The sequence below is a fragment of the Lytechinus variegatus genome, chromosome 9, assembly GCF_018143015.1.
Source record: "Lytechinus variegatus isolate NC3 chromosome 9, Lvar_3.0, whole genome shotgun sequence".
Classification (NCBI taxonomy): domain Eukaryota; kingdom Metazoa; phylum Echinodermata; class Echinoidea; order Temnopleuroida; family Toxopneustidae; genus Lytechinus; species Lytechinus variegatus.
The window spans coordinates 12,667,115-12,673,825 of NC_054748.1; positions in this window are offsets into that span (position 1 = coordinate 12,667,115).

A 6,711-nucleotide genomic window follows, 5' to 3' on the forward strand; every position below is an offset into this window, starting at 1 on the left:
AAGATTGCTTCAGTAAAAGTGGTTAAGATTGCAAAGTCTTCAGAAATGACTGGTGATTGTAAAAAGGTAGGGATATAGTTTACCATTTTAAATCATCAAACATCAAGTCTTCCACATACATGTAGGTGAGAATGGGGTAATTGAGGCCACAGGGTAAATGATGCCCCCAGTTCGTTTTCAGCTCATTTACCAGTGTCAATGGGATTGCTGTATTTGAGACAGTTCCTTAGCACATACATGTACATGTAAAGCATAAACAATGTCTCAAAGCATAATGCACATGGCCAGGAGGAGCACTACTTAGCACTTTTAGCAGCACCTCAAAATAAAAAAATTAAATTGCAGCATCGCCACTTTAGAGAGGCGAGTACTCTACCCACCCAAAGGTGAATCAAATTTTATCTTAGTTTACTTTTGTAAAAAAGTTCATGTACATTGTTCATGTCAGTACTGTACAAAATTCACCACTTTCCCTCTGTTCTTCTGACTGGAAACCTATGAACTTAACATGCCTGATGGGCATATGAGGCCCACAGGATTAAAACATAATTAACACTTTATGGTTTAACATAGAACAGTAAAGTGCAGTGTAGACACCTTCCCACCTGCTTGTATACTAATGTAGACAAATGAACACTATAACAGTTTAAAACACAATCCCACAATATTTTTTTCATAATATTGCATAGGATTGATAAATAAATCCTTAAATGGGGGCTTTTGGGATTAAATACCTGTAAATGTTAAGTGATTTATCCAACAAACCAAACTATTATTACTCTGAGTACATGTATACTTACAATGTACATGTAGCTACAAAAAAATGTTTTTTAATCAAGGGGCCTCATTTGCCCCATATTGATGGGGAAAATAAGGCACACTGACATTAATATTTAATGCTCATTAATATGAAAATTAAATTTATTAGATCTCATATTTCTCTTGGTCTACTGTAGATCTTGTATTAGACATATAATCATGTCTCTACCATTGTGCATTAAAAAGATATAATTGGAATTATGAAAAAGTGGCATTTGCATGTATTTACCCCACTCTCCCTTTAATGTATATTTGTCAAATTTCTTCAAAGTTAAATTCATTTCTGAAGACTTCCAAACTTAAGACTGTAGAGATATTGGTTTAATAGATCTGATTTTACTGTAATCTTGAATTCATCCATCATTCAAGAATCAACCAATCATTAAAAATAAAAACATCCACAATATCAATGAAAAAAAAGGTCATCAGTTGAAAGGATTAATTCTGGTCATATGAAAATGACCATTCTTTTCAAGTATCAAGTTTTTCAATAATTAAAAGAAATTATTAAAGAGGCCAAGAGGGAATTTCAGTTTAAATGGGAAGATCATGGATTGAATTTTATTGCATGCAATATACTTACACGAGGTAGATTAGACGACATCTGCTTCTGTAAAAGATCGCGTTCCTTCTCTACTTCCTCAACACGCTGCTCAGTGATCGCTAATGAGTCCTGAGTTTCACGGAGCGTCTCCATCAAACGATCCCGTTCCTCTAGCATGTTGACCATAAGCTGTTCAAAGTTGGCGTCATCGCCGAGTGTCGAGTCACGCAGACTGACCCCGTCCTCCGAGATTGTCGGCATGACGTCACACATCATGTCTACTTTCTCTCAAACAGATCAAAGAAATGTCTATATTCCAAGTAAGTATCCAGTTTTGGTCTAACACACTCAAGAGTCACTCCATGTACTTCGCTCTTAAATAGCAAAATAAATATATCTGTACAAGATTTATGTTGTTTTCATGTTGGTCATGTCACAACTATTTATAATTTTTTATTGTTTTTAATGAAGAAAATGAATAACGGAGCATCACACCTTATCCCAATGACGTTTCAAATGAAGTAAGTTATTGAGAAACTATTGCCATTCAATCCAAGACCAGCAGCAGTCCATTCAGATATTCCTTTGCTTCATCCCACATTGATTGAAGGTTACTCCATGTACAACACTTACGGCTGGTGTGGGGATAACCTTTGACCTTTATGATGGTGACCAGTCTGAGCAGGTATTTTGAATATCCATGGTAGATCCCTGTGAAATTTATTCAAAAAAAAAAATTAATGGAATCTAGTGACAAAATGCCTACAGGCCTCAAATGTTTTCATGGCAAGGCCACTACAGCACATACCAATGGAGAAATTATAAAAGGACACAAAACTATTCAAGATGCATGAGAGGGACATTGAGGCTAATTGGTATGCCGAGCAAACTTTTTTTTTATTTTTCCTTTTAGATTTGACTTTAATCAACCGCATGAGGTCAGCGCACTTGCCGAAAGCTAGAAAACGTGAATGTTTTTCCTAGACGATATGTCAGAATAATCATTAAATTACCCCAAACTGAAGCAGTTAGAATGCTGAACAAGAAGAAAGTTTGCATAATTAATACTCATTGTACCTGTATATGTCTTAGAAAGAATGATATTTTGTTTTTAATACTTAATGTAAAAAAAGGGAAATTAGTTTTGCATTTCATAGAAAGTCCAGGTCAATTGAGCGTAAGGGTGCTTACATGTCAATGAAAGTAAATCAGGCAAATTATGCTACGGAGTATAGTAGCGTAAAGACGTAGAGGGCATATGAGATGTAAACAAACCGTATTTCGGTGAATGGATGTTAGTTTATTACAGATTCTGAGAATGAAGTTTAGATAAAGAACTCTTATGACCTATCAGGAGAAATTGACGTTTAGCTTAAAGTGAGCGAATGAATATATTACAAACATGTTTGCATTAATTCATAAACCATGATGGTGGTGATGTAGCTGTTTTTTTTATTCAATTTGTGCAAAGCATGAGGGTGATTTTAGTTGTAGCTTATCAGCTCTCATATTACAGGATTTGATAAAGATAGAACTATTTAGGACTATTGAGAATGGATTAGATAAGACTTTGAGAGTAAATGATATAAGGCCATACTTTACACAAAATAAGCCCTATTTTACTGCACATGAATAATTATACGAGTCATCAGAGGTACTGAATTCTTTTGAAGAATGTTTACATTTAATATTTAGATGAAAGGAACTATTTCTTTTAGGAGAGTTTCTGTACACAAAAAATTAGTCAATGAAGACTTGATTCAGTTTGAGCAAATTTATTTCCAGATGACAATACAGTATTATGATAAGGTGTTACATATATTCAGTCTAAATACATAAAATAGCTGTCATAAAGATCAAGGCATGAATGTTGAACGATAATGAGATTTAGTTAATAGAATCGTAAACAGATTGAGTCAAATAATGTTTTTGACAAACTAAGTGTATTTTGCAGCATACTTAGGTTTTCATTTCTTTTTCTGATCATGCAGATTGAATAAAATCTACCTATACAATTATCGGTACTTCTAACTTCTGAGCTCGAAAGTTTCCTTTCTCCGGTGATCCACTAATCAATAGGACATCTACATTGTAAGGCCATGGACAAAATGCCCTTAGATATTAAACAAGCAATGCGCAAAAAAAGGAGTCTAACTAATTTATCTTTGGCTTCCCACAGCTCAAACCGAACTTAACATTCACCAGAAGGGGCATATTAGAAAAAGTAGTCCAATTCCAACAAATTAGTGACGCAGGTTACCATCATGGAAGCATTTGGTCCATCAGTTTTAAGATTAAGGTGCATCAATATCACTCATTTTACGCATTAGGCGTAGGAAGGTGTAAAAATTAATAAAATAAAAATATTTGATGTGAATCTTTCATCAAAAAATTAATTTCCTAGGGAAATCCATCTTTATTTACCTGGTTCTCTTATGAAGGCCTGTTAAAGACTCCAATGATGTAGAAGTATATGACAGATTGAAAAAAGACATCATTGAGTCCTCAAGACTAGGTAAACCTTACCTTACCCCAAATACTGGAAGAATGCTGAATTAGCAGTCGAGCTTCCAGGTCTATCTTCTAATTTTGTCACCTTCCTTCATGCTTCAATAAATTTGAGGAGGCAGTGGGGCAAGTTGGTGAAAATTGACTTCTCATATCTAATTAAGAATAGTGGGAATCATAATGCTTATCTTGCCAGTGTCGGTCTAGCCTTATTTTGAAGGTACAGACAGTCACTGTCAAGACAGTGTCTGCCATTATTATATAAAATCTGACTCTTCTTTTATGATTGACAAGTGACGCAACAAAATTCCTGGGCCGGGCGTCGAGGGGTGCATCTTACAATTGATACAAGTAGGTGTATTAATTCTTTAAGGTTTCAATGATGACATTATGGTAGGATGGGGGGTCGGGGGTCTGGACACTTGAATTGTTGAAGCCTTTTTTTGTCTTTGGATTACAGTATAGGCTTACTAAACTATGAATTAAATAGTTTCAATCATCTTCTGTTTTGTTCTCCATAATATATCCTAACATTTTGTACCTACTACGGTATCGCCTAAATAAGGCACAGATTCACCTATTTAAGCGGATTCTGGGTATACCAACAACATCATGCATCCGACGAAGCAGTATATCTTCTCACTGACATAATCCCAATTAGCCTGTTGGTCACCCAAGAAGAGCTCCTACTTCTGGGACAGATCTTGTGCACCGACATGGATAGGATAGAACGAAGGATGCTTCTTCATGGTATCTGTGCCAACACCAAATCCATACAAGAATGGCGTAATGCACTTCAACAACTTAGCCTTCCCCCACTTGATGAACTTGTAAGGAATCCCCCTAACTACCATCTATGGAAGCAAATGGTTCAGTCGGCAGTGATTCAGGTGTCTGAGGCTAGACAGCATAACGCCCTCACCAAGAAGACATCCTTGTCCTTATGGACTACATGTAGAACACCTAAACCAAAGGCGAAGGATCTGTACCCTGAGTAAATTTCCAATCCAAGTCTGCAGTCAGCCATCACCATCCGTGCTCAGATCTCTTGCCAAGTCTATTTGCCCCAAGTCCGGCTAGCCAAGATTGGCAAAGCACTTGATGACTGCCGTCGTCTGTGCATGTCAGCCTGCGAGGATGTGGAACATCTGGTTGCTACCTGTCCAGCCCTAGCACCTGTCCGACAGGACCTTATCCAGCGGGTTAAGGCTAATCCCAACACCAAGCAGTTTGGACCATGACTTGAATCTACCCCTGCTCTTTTTGTAGAGTCAGTCCTTTTTTTACCTCCTGGGCGTATTAGCAGCAACACAAAAGCCGAATTACATACGCTTATTCTTAGACCAAAAGCTTCAGTCTCTGTTATGTTGGTTGTTCAGCTGAACTCCGTTGGCTTCACTCACCAGTCACCAAATACAGAGACCAAAGTTCTAGCGCGATCTGTACAGGGGACTCAATGGCCATATGTTTATGTACTTAAGATAGGATAAAACGGGGAAGTGAATTTGCGCGACAGCCGAGGTAAGTCACTGTTTTTGTTCCTTTTAATTTGATTTTTCTCCGTTTTTTTGTAATTAATGCCAAGAGGGAATATTGATTTGCATTTTGGTCACGTTAATTTTCAAAATTTTTATTCATTAAAGACAAAAATTGAAGAGCCCTGAAGGGGGGATTTGGCATTGCAAGACCCCTAATGGTGGCTGCACGATAGCGAGCTGTCTGTGTACGAGGAGAAATTTTTTTCAAAAATGTTTAAAATTCCTCGAAACAGACGGCTGCCAGCTGTCTAGCTTTTTCTTAACTTCTTACGCAACCTCCACACAACTCGTCAAAACTTACTCAGTACTTCATGATTGCAACTTAAGAGCCTTAAATGAATTGCGGCCGTTCCAACAGCGCCGTTGATCTCCGACCTTAGCGGAGGAAGAACACAGCCACAGGAGAGAGAGGGTGCTAAAATAAAAATTGATGAAACTGTATTTTTTTCAAAACGACTTTCTTAGACTTAATTTGATCATCTGGACACACAACTGGGTATACAGTCTACTGTCTCTCAATCACTGCAGCGAAGGCAAGCAGGCAGCCTCAGCTCAATGAATGACTGACGAAGGGGAAGCTCTCCCAGACAAAATAGACACCAGTGCAGTGGCAGTGCCAGCGCCAGTGCCACTGACCGGCGCTGGCACTGCACTGTCCCGGCACTGGCACTGGCTACCACCATGACCACAGTGCAGTGCCAGCGCGCAGTGTCATGCCTGGGTAGCGGCTCAGACTAAAGTAAAATATTGATTCTCAAACTAAAATAAGGCATGAAATAGGGTCTAACTAGTATTATAGGTGTTACCCACATGAAACGAATAGAGATAGTACTCATTAAACATACTTACAGGCTCAGAAGTATTAGTTCCATATCCAGATTCCGGAATGTAGTCGTCGCGCATAAGCCCTAGCCTAGGATCTGTGTACATTTCCAATGTACATCCAACAACATACAATACAGTTTCAATGAGAATACCCATAATCCCCTACGATGACCCACCCAACAGAGGTCGCAATAAACGCCGTGCAGCGCAGCAGGCTACACTGGAAAAACTACGGTAATTTAAAAGTCTCTCTTTTTAGTTCCCATTCCTTGCAGCCTCTAGATTCAAGTTTAGAAAATATTTATTATCAGTATGAAAATTTAATTGGAAAAGCTGTTGTATATTATTGTACGAAACGGGATACCCAAAATGTATGGACTGAATTCTGTATTCATTTTAAAATTGAGAGAGACATTAAGCCTAATCGGGAAAGTTTCTATACGGTTTTTTTCTTTCTTTTTTTGTAACAGAACAGTA